Below are 17,651 nucleotides of genomic sequence, written 5' to 3' on the forward strand. Positions count from 1 at the left end.
TTGTTGCTGCACAGTCTGGTTAAAACATGTTTTGTGGTCCAGGCTCTGCTGTTTACTGAGGACTACTAAGGTATGCAGTATCCTATCATCTGCAGAGGCCATAGGACTTTATTTCTGCTGAGCTCTGGCTACTCTGAAAAGTGACTGTCACTGAAATAGTGGGAACAAATACCTGCTTTTACAGAAAAGGTTACAGTTTGGGAAGAGACCTCTTTCCCCAGAAAAGTTCAGGTTTCTGCTGCATAAGTCTGATTTTGCCTGATGGGGACATGAAAAAGCTCTCAGCTTCTAAATCCACCTGATTTAAGGCAGCTGCATGGTTTGAATTTCTTCTCCTCTGAGTCCTTGAGTTGTTCAGCTGAGCATTGTGTTAATGCTGGCTTTGAATTTGCTATTCCTCCCTTGAATGGCTATGCTCTGCTGCCCAACCGTAGTTCCTCGGCTAATGTAAATCAGTTTAGCTCCACTGCCTTTGCTCCTCTGTCACATACCCCAGCTTACAGCGTCTCCCACAGCCTGGCACCCCAAGGCAGCCACCACAGCAACCTCACTTGCCCCCAAGGGCCATGCAAAGGAAGGTGAGGTTTAGCTGGAGTTCCAATTAAAGCCCAATTGGCCGAGGCAGAGTTTCAGTGGAGCAGCACTGTTGTAATCTTGGTCCCAGGGCCAGGAATGGATGCTGGTATCTCCCACTTTTTGGAACAGGCGGGTGAAGTGTTGCTGTCCGTGAGCCCCCTCGGTGCTGGTGGTGCGGAGCATTCAACCGGTGAATGTCGCTATGAGCAATACAAAAGAAGGCAGTGTCCCTGAACTAGGACTGTGACTTCAGCAGGCTTCCTGGTGGATTCAAACTTCCAGCATGACTCAGGGTATTGCAGTGAATCTTTTAAGATAACATCTTTTGCTTGCCAACTTGTAGGCTGGCTGCCAAAGGTAGGGGGAGGAGATCTGTTATGAGTCTTTTGTATGTGCTCATAGTAAATAGATACATGCCAAATTGATTACACTTGCCTTTCTATTTCTCCACTAGGAGTTCAAGGAAAGGAAGAAGTAGTCCCCTGTGGTCTGCCCCAAACCACTGCCTCACATGCTTGGTTTCTCAGGTGCCTGTAGCTGCCCGCTGCTGCTGCAGCCAGCATACACCCCAGAAACAACAGCATTGGGATCTAGATTTTGCAGCATGGATTGAGAACTCTGACCTGCTGGGCAGGATGCTCTCCCACTCTATCTCTGAATGTGCCACTGGTTGAGAGAGTGCTGGTGTCCCTGGTGACAGGTGAAGGGAGCAAGGATGCAGCAAGGAAAAGTGACGTGCAGTGCTGCTGGGCTGAGGTCTGAGCTGCCCATGGCAGGGACACCCTACCTGGCTCAGCCCTCATTCTGCAGAGCTGAGCAGCATGCTGAGCCAGCTCAGCCCCACCTCATGCCCTTGGTCCTTGCCTACTTGCAAAGCCCCAGGACAGCGTCAATTTTTGATCTAGTGTCTCACTGCCAAGCCATTAATTTTTCCAGTTTAAATGCTTAATACAATGGCCTTATTTTGAAGTCTGCCAGCTGAGCTGCCTCTGAGCTGCTTAGGACTATCATTTCCAACTGTTCTCTGGCAAGATGATTTCTCAAATGATTTTAAAAAAAATAATCAAAGTTCTAACCACATCTGTGGCTGCCTTTATCTCTGGGAGCAGGGAAAATTAGCTCGGAGGCCATCAGGTGCTTTCTGAAATGGAAGTCTTCTCCTGCAGACGGCACAGCTCCTGGTGGTGGAAAGACCAGCCACTAATGTGGCTCTTGCTGAGATTTCTGGCACCAGTGTTTTGTGGATGAGTGAAAAGAGCAGCCTAAACCCACCTGATTTAGGCTGTTATCCTAAATCGGCCGTGGGTTCTCTTCACACACACCATCCAGCTGTGCTGCTGTATTGGCTGGTTGACCTGATAAGATCTATAGTGTTAGTGAGTGGTTTTACTTAAGTGCTTCTCTTTTCCTATTAGTTCTTCCTAGACTGCAGTATTGGTCCTCCACCCTTTCCTAGCACAGCTGGCAGAGGAGGCAGCAATACAAATTTTGCTTCCGTGGAGCTAAGACAGGGAGCACATTTGGAGCCTTCTCTGTGACATACCAATGAGGTTCTACTGGTGTATTGCAGCTGAAGCTCTGTTCCCATCATCTCTAGGAAAAGTTGATTAGGTCCAGTGGATTGCTGACTTCTTTTATGAAGAAACTGTAAAAAGTTTTTTTCTTCTGCTAGTGCTTTTCTCCAGGGAGTTGTTGGCAGAGAGAGAGAGGCGAGTGTCTCAGCAATAATACATTTCAAAGTTATTATGCCAGCAGAAAAGAAACACAAGGGTTTGAACTTGGTAATATATACTTTTTTATGACAGGACAGAACTCTAAAGGGGCCCTCCTGCTGTGCAGACCTCCCCGAGTTTGCAGGGCTCCTGGCTGACTGCACTATGGGGTGACGGCATCAACTGGAATCTTATTTCAGGCCTAATCCTGAGGGAGGTTTCTGCCACTGAGCTGGCTCCCACACTGGCTGGGGAAGATGGGGATTTGGATGGCACTTGTCTGAAAGTGTCCCTTGGACATGTCCCTTCTTCTGACTGTGGACAGACTGGGGCCCATCTACCTACACCTACCAGTCAAGGTGGCACATTCAGGTAGCGAGCAGTGCCACTGAGCCCGGACCTTTGTGCTGCTGTAGTAATGGTAGTGCTTTCACATAGGAAATGAGTGTTTTGTCATCTGAGACCTCTTCTTTATGTAATGATTAACCTTCTGCTAATGATTTGGTATAATATTGGGCGACATTGAATGCTGCAATATTGATGTTTAATGTGTTCCAAAGCAAGGGCTCAGGAAGCAATAAAGATTTACTCCAGCTAATGTGTGAGGGCTGGATTGTCCCTGGGCCCTGTGCTCACTGATGGCCTGACATGTTTGCCGTGGTGTGGCAGCATCATCTAACATAAGCTGAATTTCTGGCTAATAATTTAATGCAGGCTTTGCTGTATTTCCAATTACTGGAAAAAGCCATGATCCTATTCTGATATGTGTTATAAAATCAGCCCTTCGTACTGGAAAGAGCCAGGGGAGAGCACCTCATATCTCTCTTTTGGCTCCTGATCAGTCCCACAACGAAGCCTGCCTGCCTCATAACAACAGGTTGGGCCATACAGATGTGCTGCCCATGAGTGTGGGAGGTGGCTCCCAAATGGAGGAGAGTAGCAGAGCACCTAACTGGGGCACCTATCCAGCCCCAGGACTCACCATGCCCCACACATGCCTGAGGTAGATGGAGCTGGCACAGGCTGACACCACAAATAAGATGGCGTGGGAGGAAAACTTGGAAGGACAAATTACTGTGAGTATTGATTCCCCTGACTGCTTGCAGAGGGATTTCATTTAGCAACACTGCCAATGACATTATATGCAGCATCTTGTCCATGGCTGGTTCAGTGGCATTAAGAGAATTACTTTGGCCTAATGAATAGGAATAAGAATATTTCAACCTCCTCCCTGGAAAGTAATGGTGGATCATCAAGTGTGCAGCCAAGTTCAGGTCTAGTCACTTGCCAAGCAAATGCAAATGATAAGTTGTTTTATTTAATGGATGCCATGATGTGTTGGCCAAAACGGTTGTCTCTTTTCTTTGCAGATTGGTTCCCCCCCCCGCCCGCCTCCTTCTAAATCAGACTTTGTCTCTGCTCCTGATTGGCCTTTTTTTTTCAAGCAGAAGACATTTTTGCTGACTCTTGCACTGAAATCTGTCTCTAGATTGCACCCAAACTCCTCTATCAGCTGTATTTTATGCTGTGCTAAGGGAAGAGGCAGAAGCTGGTATGCTGGTAGTGGTCACTGCCAGCCTACACTGGAGCTGCAGCTCCCTGTCTCCTGCCAGCTCAGAAACAGTGAGATGCTGCATCGATGTCACTGCTGCCCCATCACTTGGATCACAGGGACGTTGTGGAGTCCCACACTCTGGCACTGGACCATTTCCTGGCATGGTGGCCTGGGAGCACCTTGTCTGGGATGCACTTGGGTTTGTGCAGAGCATTTGCTCTTGCAGTGCACCTCTGCTGTCAGCTGCCATTCAGCCACAACTGCTCCCCTCCAAAACTTCCTCCTCCTGCACAGCTTGTGGAAGTGCTGCTCGACTCAGCTGCTGTTGTCAAGAAGCTTGCAGGGGTGAAGGTTCCTGTGAATGGCCAGCCCCATACCTGCTGCACACTCACTCAGCCCGAGAGCAAGGTGGGTGGTCTGAGCTCTAGGGTCCGGGTGGTGGATGCATCCCCAGCACAGGGTCCAGCCAACCAAGGCCAGGGGCACTGCAGCTGGGGGTTCCCATTCCATCAGGGAATTTAGTGCTACACATCAGGGATTTAGTGCTACACATACAGTGACTCTTTGAACACAGGCTATGCCTCACCTTGGCTCACAAATTAGATCAGCATGAGACAAAATATCATCATGAACTAATACTTTCAGATGGGACACGGTGTTTTGCTTCATGTAACAGTGAGGATCTGCAATGGCCAAGGGTGGGCTTTTTTCCTCTTCTTTTGTAAAAAAACCAGAAAGTGTTTGCAAAGTAAACTCTGACATTTCAGCTACAGACCAGTCACCTTTCAAATGAAATGGCTGTTACTGCTCACTGGCAGTTAATCCTTGCATGGAGATTTTTGCTTAAAGAGCTGGAGGGAGGTAGGGTTTTTACATATTTGTTAAGAATCAGGGTTCTATCCTAATTAATTTTTTAGTTGACAGGTTTCTGCTTTGTTTCTCCAAATGTTTTGATGTATGAGCAGAGATGTCGCACGGGATGTGTGTTTGCAAAAGAGGCTGATGGGAAAGATCAAAACTGATTTGTTTTGTTTGCAGAGAAAGAAGCTCCAGATCTGTGAAACAGAGCAGGGAGTGACTGAAGACCCCAGACACCAGAATTTTCAAGCTGAAATTGCGGCTGTAAGCTGGTGACCAAAGCCCTGCTGACCTTGCAGAAGCCACAGTTTCATGTCAGATGTCTGTCACATCCTGGTGCCCCCCTCCCAACCTGCCCTGAACAAAGTAACTCAGCACAGACTTGGGGACGAGCCCAAGGGCTTCTCTGTCTCCAAGGCTGAGCACAGCAGGGGCTGCTAAGCGATTTAGGAATGAGCTGGGCTGGGAGAAATGCTAGACAGGTCTCTGACCGTTTGCAAATAAGCTGCAAAATCATGCTCACAATAGGGCTGCAGAGCTGCCTTTTGACTGGAACTATGCCTGGAAAATGTATTTCCCAAGTGGGGACTTCAGCCATTACAAATCCCTGACTGATGTGGTCAAGGAACATGGCAAACACATGACCCGTTACCATGATCCGCCAGGCTGGATCCTGCTAATGTGCTTGTTTAACCCTCTCCAGCACTACCCAGAAGCTTCTGCCTCTGTCTCCAGTGTCAGCCCTTCCTGGTACAAACCCCCATCCCTACAGGCACAGGCAGATGGGAGCTCCCTGGAGGAGAGCTGGCCTGGCTGCTGGGAAAGCAGCAGTGGAGAGCATGGGAACAGGCAAGGAGCTGGCTGCACTGCTCCCACAGAGCCTGGGAGTGAGTGCTTGCTGTGAGGGCTCATCAGGGCAGTGCCTTCAATGCTATGTAGGGTGGGATAGGGGATTGTCACCTCTTTCCTGACACCTGACTTCTTCTGAAAACTGCCAGTCCCCCAGTTCTCTTTCTTCTGCTTTGTTTGCTTGCAGCCTTTGTCCTTCATGGCAAGCTGTTGCCAGGGTGGAAGGCTGTGGTGTGTGGTCTATGATGGGATGGGTGGTGGTAGGATGGTAGTCCTATTTGGGCTCCATGGCAAAATCTCTATGCTCTTTGGGCATGGTGTCATGGTTTTGGAGACCCTTAAGGGCCATGGGCACCATGTGAGGAGCTCCCTGTCCCACCCTGCAGTTTGCTGAGGATGTTCACCTCCATAGGCAGACACTGAGCTGCCATTGTCCCTCACAAGCTGTTCTAACTTGTCTCTAACAGGGCTCCAAGAGCACAGTCTGCCTAGAATGATTATCATTCACAGCAGCATTATGGCTGGGCCTGAAGTTGGAGCCAGCTGATACACTTGGCTGAGATGCACAGATGTGGAGCTGGGTGCTCTCACCTTTCCAAAGAGCTGTGGCACTGTGTTCTGATATTGGCATAGGCTGGCATTGTGCTTGCTGAATTCAGAGGATATTTTTACACAGTTGTGGCTGGGAAGGGTTGAAGAGGGTTTCTTAATCTTTTTAAACAATAGGTATGGCAAAATCCATCCCCTGCCTCTTTTAAAGACAGCTCCTTTTCCTGACGGGTAGATAGATATAATGAGATTCTCAAACTCGTAAATCTGCTGCGACTTTATTGCCTGCATGTGTTGGAGATGATGTGAAGAGAACTTCATACAGAGAGGACTCTTGAAAGGTTACAAAGGGAACCAGCAGTCTTCAGAAAATCTTCATCCAGAGAAAACAGCCAAGAAAACCCACATAGAAGAAAGCACTTGAGCTGAATGAATAGGTGTCAGGGATGAATGCAAGTTGACACTGGCAAGAGGGCACTTTGTTATGAAAGCAAGCTGAAGCTAGTCCCCCATGTGGGGCAGCTCTGGTGCAGGAGCCAGCCTGTGGCTGCTGTGCACAGCCCCCAGCCCAGCAAGGGGTTGGCCAGCACCCCTACCCTCGCACCCAACACCCCTGTGCTGACAAGGGGGGGCATGAGTGAGGCAAAGCAGAAATGTATTGGGGCTTTTTTATTTGCTCTCTGGGGAATGTTTCCCCATTTTGGCCTCTGCCCTGAGGCAGGGACACTGGACCCTTCTCCAGGCTGCTGGGTCTGCCACGGTGGACAGCCCCATGGGTGGGGTGATGGCGCACCATGGCCTCACCGTATTCCCATACTGCTCCCAGAGCACAAGCTGTTGTGTAAGGTCATGTCCATAGTGTGATGCAATGATGTCCTCATGATACCATAATGCAAGCTGGCAGCTATTTTAGTGGCAGAGAATTAGACTTAAACCTTCCATTTCCCATTGCAAGGGGGAAGATGTGTTTGCTGGCTTTCCTGCCCCAGGTAGCCTCTGGTCTTGCTGACACCTCACCCTTGCTGAGACAAAGAGGCAATCCCAAAAGTAGAGCTGTGAGTGGGAAGAGAGCAGATGACATCTTTAAGCTGTGATCATTGAAGAATATTAACTGCTCTTGGGCTTTCTGACTGCCAAAAAGTGATGCTTGAGCAATGTGGCGCCAGGAATCCTGAAGTCACTTTTGTAGCCTTGGAAAATGCAGCTGCTTTGGGATTTCAGCCCAAGACGGCTGTTATCCACTGTGCAGAATGAAGCTTCTGTTGGGAGCTTTTACAAAGGCCATCAGTCTTCCCAAATAGTGGTTGTTTTTATCACCTGGCAGTAATGATACTCTCTGGTCCCTTTAATATCTGAGTGTGTTCCCAAAGTGAGACCAGGAAACTCATTTAGGGCTCGCCCCCTCCAAGGGAAACAGCTTACAGTTTTCTGCCAGGTAGCCCTACCGTTGTGAGAATGGGCACGACTCACCTAATAAAAACCTTGCTGACAGACACGACCTCCTGGAGGTTTATCTGAGTCGTTTGTTGCGGAGCACAGCAACATATATCAGGGCTGAAATAGGTGCCAAGCAGCAATCCTAATGCACGCCGTGTCTGCTGTAATTGATTCGCAGGCAGGACAAATACCCGGTGGAGAGTGCGAGGGGCCCTGCCTACTCTCCCAGCTAAAATGTTATAACGCTGTGTGAAATCATATTGCTGAAGCCTGTGGCTAAAATCCATCTTGTGGGTTGGCTGGCTATAAAGCTGCATCATCCAAAATATCCCCGTCCCTGCGTGCACTGGCTGGGGCACTTGGGCTCCAGTTCAGAAGGAAACATATTAAAAAATGGATCAAAATTATGACTCTTGCCAATAATGTGTGTGCAGCATTGCGTGTGCATTGGCTTTCATTTTTTTGCCAATGCTGTTTTATTGTTCCTCCAGGTAAATGTTGAATGAGGAAAGGCTGAAAACTTGAGGAAGCCACTTAAAACCACAGAGAGTTGAGAATTTTAGGGATGGCTAAAGTTGATGGAGATGGCTTGGTGTGGCAGTATGGTATAAAGCAGGTGGTGGCTCTAGGAACATCCCAAATTCCCCGCACTAGGAAACAGCCTTGAATTTTGTTGATTGTCTGGCATCTACTATATACATGTGGGGCCAGCTGTGGTTCTGCCTCCCCATTGCTCAGCTGGGGAACTCGGTGGGAGGTGTCCCTGGAGGGGTGTGAAACATCACTGGGCACCCCTAAGCAGTCTCCCCAAAAACACAGACTGGCTGGGGGAGCAGGCAGCAGAGAGAAGCTGCCAGCTCCTGCGAGCTTCTTAATTTCATCAGCTGCACAGGGCTTCTTCACCACACATCCCCCCGGCATGGGATCAGGCGGAATTAGAGATTTGATCCTTGGGAAGGGCTGGGGGAATGTCTTACAGTGCGAAACTGGAGGAGCTCAGCTTGTTTAGCTTATTAAAAAGAAGATTAAGAGGTGACTTAATTGTGCTGTGTGAGGTACCTTCATGGGGAGAGAAAGGCAGGTATTAAAAGGCTGTTTAATCTAGAGGAGAAAGGCATCGCACGAGCCCGTGCCTGGAAGCTGAAGCCAGACAAATTCAAATTGTGAATCAAACAGACCTTTTAAAAAGCGAATGTTAATAAAGATTAAACTACCCAGGAGAGCCGTGCATTCCCTTGCCTTTGATATATTTAGACGCAGACAGGACGCATTTCTGCCCCATAGACTTGAGCCAAGCAGGAGTTACAGGGCTTGGTAAGGAGTAATTGAATGCCAGACCTGGCCCTGCCTTAGGGAAGGTCGGGTGAGATGATCTAATGGTCTCTGCTGGCCATCAGTGCTCCCATGCCCGGAGGCTGTGATTTGTGTGCCTGTGTCCAGGCAGCTGGCAGGGACACGGCTCTACCAAGAAAAATCAGTGGAGAAACATGAGGAACGTGGCACTGTGTCAGAAGGGACAAGAAGACAAGTGAAGACTGATGTGTATGTGGAGAGTCAAAATACTAGAAAGGAAAGGCTTTTAGCCAGAAAAAGGCTTTTTATGTAAAAAAACCAGATTATCTCCAGACATCAGCAGACATATATATTTGTTATGCTTAGCTACCCCTATTTTTCCTCACAATTCATTAAAAATAAAACCACCCCTCAAGTTTTATGTTGACGAGGAAATCAAGGCATCGATATGACAGCCTCATTTGAGGAAAGACAAGTCATACCCCAGTTTCATGTAAGTAAGGTACAGAGAAATGATACCTGAAAACCTCAGAGAACCCAGGAGTGGCTCAGGAATCGCTGCTCACTTGGCATTGCTGGAGTATGCTGTGAACTTATTTTCCTCTTTATTTTTATAAGTCACTCCCCAGGGCTGGCAGTTGAGTATGGATGCAGAGAGAAACTGCTGTGGGGTGTCCCTTATTGTTTTGAATAATACTGGAATCCAGCAGAGCTTATCTCCTACTCTGTGCCCTGAGTCCCTTTCCCGGCCCTGGGGATGGCCTGCCCCTAACAGGATTCTGAGATGCAGCACAGAAGTGTGAAGGGATGCACTGGGCCTCAGCTGCTCCCAGGCTGAGTGATGAGCTCCTGCAGCAAAGGATGGAGCCCAAGAGAGGATCTTGCTGAGAAATTGTTGTTCAAGGTGCTTTTCATAATATTTGAAATATGTGTTTGCTTCCTCTTGCAAATGTTCAAACATCTTTAAAGTGTCTGTGATGCCAAGCTGCTTCTCACCCTGTTTTAAGAGAAATAAGCTTTCTTTAAAGAAAAGGAGCCACAAAAAGCGCAGCGAGCCCAAAGTTAACAGCAAGCAGACCGAAACCAAATTAACACCAGCAAGATTTCAGCTGCCCCTCCGAAATATTGTGTCTCACGGCAAAGGGTCTGCGAAAAGATGGGAGAACAGATTGCTTTAGCGCATCTTCATGGTGTTTCTGCGGCACAGATGAAGCTCAGGCTGGGTCCCCTTCCCCTTGCCAAACCTGCAGTGAGGACTCACAAGCCCCCAAAAGTGGACATTTGGAGGTGCAGGCTTGGCAGTGCCACGAACACCCATGGGCCCGGCAGCACAAGGGGATGCAACTCGGGACACTGTAGTCAGACAGTTTAGAGAAGCATCACCTGCAAAACCAGAGTGTGAGCCCAAAAAAGAAGCAGTGAAGAGAAGGCAAGGGACAGGGAAGGAGAGCCTGGCCCTTCTCCACTGCCATAAATTGGAGGCGAGAGAATGGGAGCCTTAGTCGTTGGCCATGGTGTCACAGCTCCATGTGGATTACATTGGCCAGCTTCAGTGATGAAAATAGGCAGCCAGCAGTGAGTTCCTCTTTGTAACAGAAAATAGTCAAAACAGCTTGAAAACTATTCATAATGAGAGCTCTGAGAACAGCCAATGCTACACACACAGAGTGAATACTGTCATTAAGCATTCTTTGGATGACAGTCCCAGCAGTTCATTATCCCCCATCACTGCTTGGGGAGGGCGGTGAGGAGAGAGAGGGGTGAGCTTTTTTTAAATAATCCTTTTTTTCTTTTTTCTAAATTAATCTCCGCTGTAAAGCAGAGCACCAAAGGAGCAGTATAAAGGCAGCATCCTGCCTTGCCAGTGACCTCTGAGGTTGGAGCGTGTGGCTCTTGCAAAAACCAGTGCCACCAAAACACAATCCCAGCCTTGATTTTATTTAATTTGCTAATGGATTGTATGGATTGTATTTATCCTTTTTTTTTCTTAAGGTATGTTTTCTGAGTGTATCTTCTTCCTCTCAAGGTGCAAACAACAGTTTACTTTTAAGACCCTAGCTAACATGTCTGACTCATATTGGGCAGCCTGTCCAGCAGATGTGAGCTCCAGGCTCACCACCCATTCACCATGACTGAAGCAGCAGCTGCTGGGATCCTCCTTGTCCATGTGAGGATACTCACCTGCGGATTGTGACTTCTTTGTGTGGATGCAGGTGGGTGTCTCAGGCTGTCTGTGAAGCTCCCCCCACGTGGGGACCGTGGGGCAGGGGGACAGCCAAGAGGAACAGGTCTCTCTGCCCTTGTCCTGCAGTGGACCAAATCCTGTAGTTCCCTGTGCTTAGGGACGAGATGCAGGATGCCTAGCTGAGTATGGGCAAAGGGCTGGCAGCATTGTTCATGTTTGCAGGCTGAGCCAAAGTGTATCCTGCCTAAATGGGGATGTCAATTGGAGGTGTTTTATAATTAGTTTGTAATTAGCCCCTTGTTTGAAGAAGAAATGTTTGTTTTTGTCAGGGACAATGCAGAGAACAAACTAAAAACCAGAGGTTTTTAGGATGTGAATATCCCTGTATGCCCAGAGGAAAACTCTGTGCCCTTGCCTGGTCAGAGGAGCGCAGTACCCTGGTAATGCCATCCAAATTCATCAGGGCATCCCTTGGCATCAGGAGGAACACTTGTTAAAACTTGTGCAAATATTTCCTCAGCCTGCAAAGTCACCTGGGCAGCTGTGATGAGTCACTGTGGCTGTGTGTGGCTCCCTGCACTTTATCAGCATTATCTTTCCTTCATCTCCAGTATCTGAGGAAAGCAATCATAACTTATTCCTGAGTTAGAATGCTGAATCTCTTCAATTCCAGCAACATTGCTGTGTTCACACCCTTGTCATTATCCTGGGGCTGATAACCTCAGGCAGAGGTGGTAATTTTTTAAGTCATTGAGCAATGTCTTGTTTGTGACACTGGATATCCAGAAATACAAGATACAGCAGTCCTTCACATCCTCCCAAATCACCCACCAAACCATCCACCATTCCACCCAGACTCACTATCCTCCTCAGCCCTTGAAATAGATCTCCATTTAGAGCTGCTCAGCTGCAGGTCCCATTACAGCCCCCTGCTCATGTGCTGTGGTCTGGCATCGTTGCATGCAGGGACTACAGATCACTATTGGAATGGTTTTATCCCAGAGCAGTACATTGCTTGTTCCCAAGTGTGGCACTGCTCTGTTTTAGTGAGCTTTGGACATGGCATTGTCAGCAGAGCCCTAGCTGTTTGATGATGGCCACTGGGGATAATTAATCCAGTGTGTGCCCAGAGCCCTGTGCCTGCCTGTGGCCCTGGCTGGGGTAATGCCAGCTGGGGCAATGCCAACAGCATGGATGGGCTGTGGCTGAGATGTGAAACTGCCTTAAAGAGGCCTAATTTTACCATGTCCTCCTCTTAAATTAAGGCTAACATTGTTTCCAAGCTCATAGTTTAACTTCTTCCTTTGGAAAAAAAGAAAGAAAAGACTATTTTTGAAAAACAGATTCCAAGTGGGACTCTGTGACTCACTCCATAATGCTACCAGGCCCAGATTAGGATGCTCCTTGCTGATACCTGAGTCTACACCTGGCCTCCAGAGAGCTGGTGGGGACAAGGGTGGGGGTCATCATCCCAGGGAAATGGGCTAATGTAATTTGCACCACCCCCTTCCCTGAATCCCCAAGGCACACAGCCCCATGGGGGTGCCTGTGCTGCTACCTTTGCCTTTGGCCACTTCAGAATGTTTCCCCCATGTTTGTCCAGCCCTTGCAAGTGTGCTGCTGCTGCAGCTGGAAGGAACTGCTTGAATGGCACTGAGTACTTGTGTATTTGAAGTTCAGAAAAGCAAGATTTACTGAGATGGCTTTCTCTTTCCAGGAGGAAAGCCAGAACTGGAACTGACTTTTTCTTCCTCCTTCTTTCCTCTTAACCAAACTAAACAGAAGTTTTTAGCTGCTTCAGCAAGTAATCACTGCCTGTGTGTCAGAGCCATGGAAAACTTCCTTTGCTTCATAAAACTGAGGCAGCACATTTGTAACCCTCCTCAACACAACTGGCCTGCCATGTGTTGGCAGGGAAGTGGCACCTTCCTGGCACTGGGATTTTCTTGCAGTGGCAGCAATGCGCAGTGCTAACAGGACAGTCTGTGGCACGAAGTGGCACAGCTTCCCTGCCTATCCCCATCTTCATCCCTGTACAGGCTGGGAGGGCTGGGAAGCCTCAGATGTGCTTTTGGCACAGGGTGTTTAGGCAGGGTCACACCACCTGGGAAAGCAGCCCCAGAAGGCTCCAGGCCAGGCTCCCATTACCTCCCTGTGTGGGTGCAAGGGAGGGATGTGGTGAGCACAGGGATGGGTGCCACAAACTAATCTCCTTGGCTGAAACAGCATGTGTCACCCATAGGGAGCAACAGGCCTGGTTTTCTATGTGTTTGTAAAATGTCTCCTCATCCAACCAAATAAATAAATGGATAAATAAGAACTGCTGGGCGAGATGTGGTGGCAGGGTGCCAGTCCCAGCACAGCCAATTCATTTTCAGTTCTCATTAATTTGGACTGACCTTTGCTCACATTTCCACCATGAGCACGTTCAAAACAAGGCAGACATTTAACTCTGTTTTGGGCAACGTTACTCTAATGTGGCTTTTTTTTTTTTTTGCATAGCTCTCTCTTTTATGGTAAGCAAATGTACTGCCAACTTTTCTCTTGCTATGTACACCAGCGAAGGGAACCAGATGCTTTGTGTTTTCCTCCGAAATGTATCTGAATGTTGTTTTTTGTTTAGTGTTTCGGAGGGAGGGCTGGCTTACAGACAGCATTTCATAAATCCCGTCCTCACTGCACGCTGTTTCCCAACTTACAGCGAGCGGGTCCTGGCTGTGGCTCCTGGCTGGATTTGTGGTCTCTCCTCACACAGTGTGGCAGCAGCCCCTGAGGCGCTGATTCCTCAGCTGAGGGGCTGATTCCCAGCTGTCCCACTCACTCTCAGTGGGGCATGGCTGCCTCTGGGGGAGACCCCACTGGAGGGGTCCCCCGTGAGTATGGTGAAAGGTGTGGGGCTGGGCAGACTTATCCCACTGACTTCTTGCACAATAGAACGTCCACTGCCTGGCCCTGTGCAATGGCCATGGCTCTTGAGGAAGCTCTGAGATCAGCCCTGGAGACACATCCCAGGAGAAAATATCTCAAATTCAGGAATGGGGTTTGCTGCCTGTGGGGAATGAGGATTAGCCTGGTGAGTGCAGCTCTGCCTCTGGAAATGGAGGGGTTTTGAAGAAACTGGGGCCATACTGGGCTGCCTGTGCCCATCCTTCTGTGCTGGGGGGCTCAGAGCTGGTGCTCTGCATGGTGGGGGCTGCTCCTCCTCCTGTCCATGCAGACCTGAGCTGTTGAAGCCAACCCAAGAAATTCTTGCTATGGAAGAAAATCATACAATCTTGGGCAAGATTGTCAAAAATACCTATGCCACCAGGGCACTTCTGGCCATTTAAAATAATTTCTCTCCCCTACCTCCATCACTACTACTGCTATTTTTATACTCACTCTTCTGCTTTCAACTCCTTATCTTCTTTAGCTTTCCCTCTCCTTTACACACTTCATGCCCTAAAATCTTTTCATCACCTTTTTCTTTTTTTTTTTCTTTTTTGGGGGTCTGATTGGGCTTTATTTCTTCTCCTCTGCCAGATTTATGTGAGTTGTCAAGTCCAGCAGCCGTTTGTCTCTGCCTGATGACAGACTTGCGTCCCACCCCCCTCCGAAATCAGATTCATGGCTGTTCTTTAAGGCCCTTTAATATTTTAATGCTCTGACTATAAATTCCATTTTCTCTAAGCTTCAATCCTTCTGCGGGCCTTCCCGCGGAGGGTCGGCGGCCCCCCCGCTCTCCGCCGTGATTTGCGGTGTGTCACAGGCGGCGTTTGCCATGGCTTTGCTCCTCGCACGGGAGAGGAGGGCAGGGGACGGGAGCGTAGCAGGAATTCGCTTTTCCTTAAGCTCAAACGATTCCTCAAACCTTGACAGGAATTGACTTTTTTTTTTTTTACTTTCAAGACATGATTTGTTGTGGGCTTGTTGTGCTTTTTATTAAAATGCTCTCGTGGAGTGCTTAGAAAGGTTGGCTTTGCACAGCCTCAGCTTCCTTCTTTAATAAATGCAGCCTCGGCTTACAGTTTTTCCCTCTGATGTGTCAGCTGGGGGACTCTCTCCATCTCAAATACACCAGACTGCTTAAATCATCCTTATTTCTCTCAGAGGGAAGAGAGACTTTTGCTCTCCAAAACTTTTCACACCCTAAGTTAATAAAACTTCTCTGCTGAAAGGGATGGATGTGACACTGTGCTGAGGATTTCATGGCCGAATGCTGGATGATTGCTGCGGTGTAAAAGGCTCCCCAGCCTTGGTAAGCACATTGAATGTCTTCTTAAAATATGAGGTTGAAATGCATTTGGCAGCGGCTGCGTTGCTCAACACAGCCCATCACCGAGGTGTCCTGTGCCTCTGCTGAAGCCACTCTGCTTGGGAGTGTGCTTCCAGGGCTGCAGAGAGAGCTGGGCTGGGAGCCAGGGCAGAGCTACTCTGTATAAACCCCAGAGACCAGGAGGGCAAAAACAGCTCTAGAAATTTTGACAGTTTTTGAAAAGAAGTCAAGTCTGTTATTAAGCGTGAGATTGGCAGTTGATCCAAAGGGTGACAAAGCAGCCCTGCACTGGGCCAGGAGGGACCTGATAGGAAATTATCAGCAACATCTGGGACAGCTATTTCCTCTAGGTTTGTAAACATTTAACCAAGGAAATGTTAGCAAAGTCTATTGCAGCAAACAGTCCTGAGCCATCAGCACGGGCTGGCTCACCCTGCAGACCTCCACCCACTGCTGCAGCACAGGGAAGCAGAGCTGTATTTCTTCCCTTGATTTTTGGCACCCGGGCCAAGGCGGGGGTAGAGCTGCTGAGTGTTTAATTCAGTGCTTTCCATTTCAGATATTAGTAGTGCAACTGAGTTATGACACAGGAGCTGAGAGAGGAGTCATTCCCTCTCAACACATTCAGGATTAGTTATTTTCCCATTAAACTGCTTTAGACACAGTGAGTTTGTTGCCTCAGATGGGTCACTGCATGTAACAGGAGCTGACAGGAAAGCCTAGTCCTACCTGACCAGTGTAAGTGACAACACGGGACCTATTAAATTCAATGCAAATTTTGCTACAGATGTATACAGACCAAAACTCAGTGTCACCCTCTGTATTTACACCACAGGGCTCTACTGAGCAGCCACAGTAAGGCTGAAAGGACACAGCAGGGACACAGAAGTGGTGGCACTGGCTGCAGTCAGGTCCCCAGTGCTCAGCTCACCAGGTGTCAGCGCCTGGGGGTTCACCAACACCTCTCGTGGCCAGGTGGGTTTGTCCATTTGGGGTGTCAAGAGGGAAGATATGAACTATTTTCGGTGCAGCTGTTGAACAGAGTCATCCAACTTTCATGGGAAGGGGCCATTGGGAACTTCCCAATGGAGGGAAGGTGCCTTTATGGGTGCCTGTCATTGTGGTTTAAGGGACCTGGCAGTTATGGATGCAACGGAAAGGCTCCCTGTGGTGCCTTCGGGGAGGAGGTGGAGCATCAGCCTCCCTGCCTGCCAAAGTCATTGTCCACAGCAAAGCTGGCACCAGGTTTTGCTCAATCCTGTTGGATGGCTGGTGATAGTGCCAGGCTCCAGGAGACAGAGGCGTTCTTTAGAGAGAGACAGAAATGAGTGAGGCAATGGGAGGCTCTACTTGCACCTGCCTGCAATTAATTAATTACGAATACACTCATTAGCTCAGCCCCATGGCTCCCCTTACTGCCAAGCCCCCAGCTGTCCAGAGAGCAAGTCATTATCTGAAAAGATTTCCCATTAAGTCCAAAAGAAAAGGATATTTAAAAGAAGAAGGGGCAAGAGAAACAGCAAGGGGGCACACACGATTGCAATCAGCTCTAGAGGGATGTGCAGGAGTGGCTGGATCCCCATCTTGGAGCAGCTCGAGAATGATGAAATTGATTTCATTAGCCTGTTTAGCCCCTAATTACTCTTGTGCCATGTGAAACACCCCCCATGGCTCCCCACAGTCTGGCCTCTGCTTGCAGTGGGTACCCTTGTGTGCATGGCAAGTGCACCAGGGCACTTCAGGTCCCACCCTATCCTGCCGGCTCCACAGCAGCCCCATCCAAGTGCAATCCCAGCTTGTGTGGAAAAAAACTGCCTGAAAATTTCAATTTCCTCAAGTGAGTGCCTGCCTCCCCTTGGTGCCCAGGCAGCAGCTCCAGCCCAGCTCACAGGATTTTAACCTCAGCCAGAGCACACATCTGCTTTTCCTGCCGTGTTTCTATTACCTGCTCTCTGCTCCCTGCGTTAGCCAAGGCTCCCCTTAAAGCGCAGTGATTTACAGGTGGTGTTACGGCAGGACAGGTCTGACACTGATTGAATCGCTTATCTGCCGTCTCCGTCCTGCTCTCTGACAGCCTCTCCCCCAGGTATCAATCTGCACATCAGTTCTTTATTCCTAGGTGAGAGGAGAGCTGTCAAGGTTGCAGCTACACTGTCATCTTCATCTAAGCTGCCAGCCACCCTTCATCGCTTAAAGACCCTCTTTAACACACAGACGCTTTGGGAGGGGGTCACCGTGTTGGAGATGGCAGCAAAATTTCATTTGCTCTCAAGGTGCCCAGAGCTTGATGGATTGGCTCTCATTTGTCAGGATGCCCATAAATAAACAAGAGTTTCCAAGCAGTAGGTTCAGCCCCACAGCTTCTCCTGGCTGCAGCCCTAC

At 48.8% G+C, this 17,651-nt stretch overlaps 1 long non-coding RNA gene across 1 annotated transcript; it reads left to right on the plus strand.

The window, feature by feature from the left end:
• The first annotated feature begins 3,575 nt into the window (after positions 1–3,575).
• Positions 3,576–16,710, plus strand: LOC148223182 (uncharacterized). The gene is made up of 4 exons (XR_015804805.1): positions 3,576–4,251; positions 4,882–11,042; positions 15,172–15,251; positions 16,105–16,710. It is a non-coding gene; the product is annotated as an uncharacterized LOC148223182 (long non-coding RNA).
• The last annotated feature ends 941 nt before the right edge of the window (positions 16,711–17,651 follow it).

Source organism: Sturnus vulgaris, chromosome 7 (assembly GCF_052056855.1).
Source record: "Sturnus vulgaris isolate bStuVul1 chromosome 7, bStuVul1.hap1, whole genome shotgun sequence".
Taxonomy (NCBI): Eukaryota; Metazoa; Chordata; class Aves; order Passeriformes; family Sturnidae; genus Sturnus; species Sturnus vulgaris.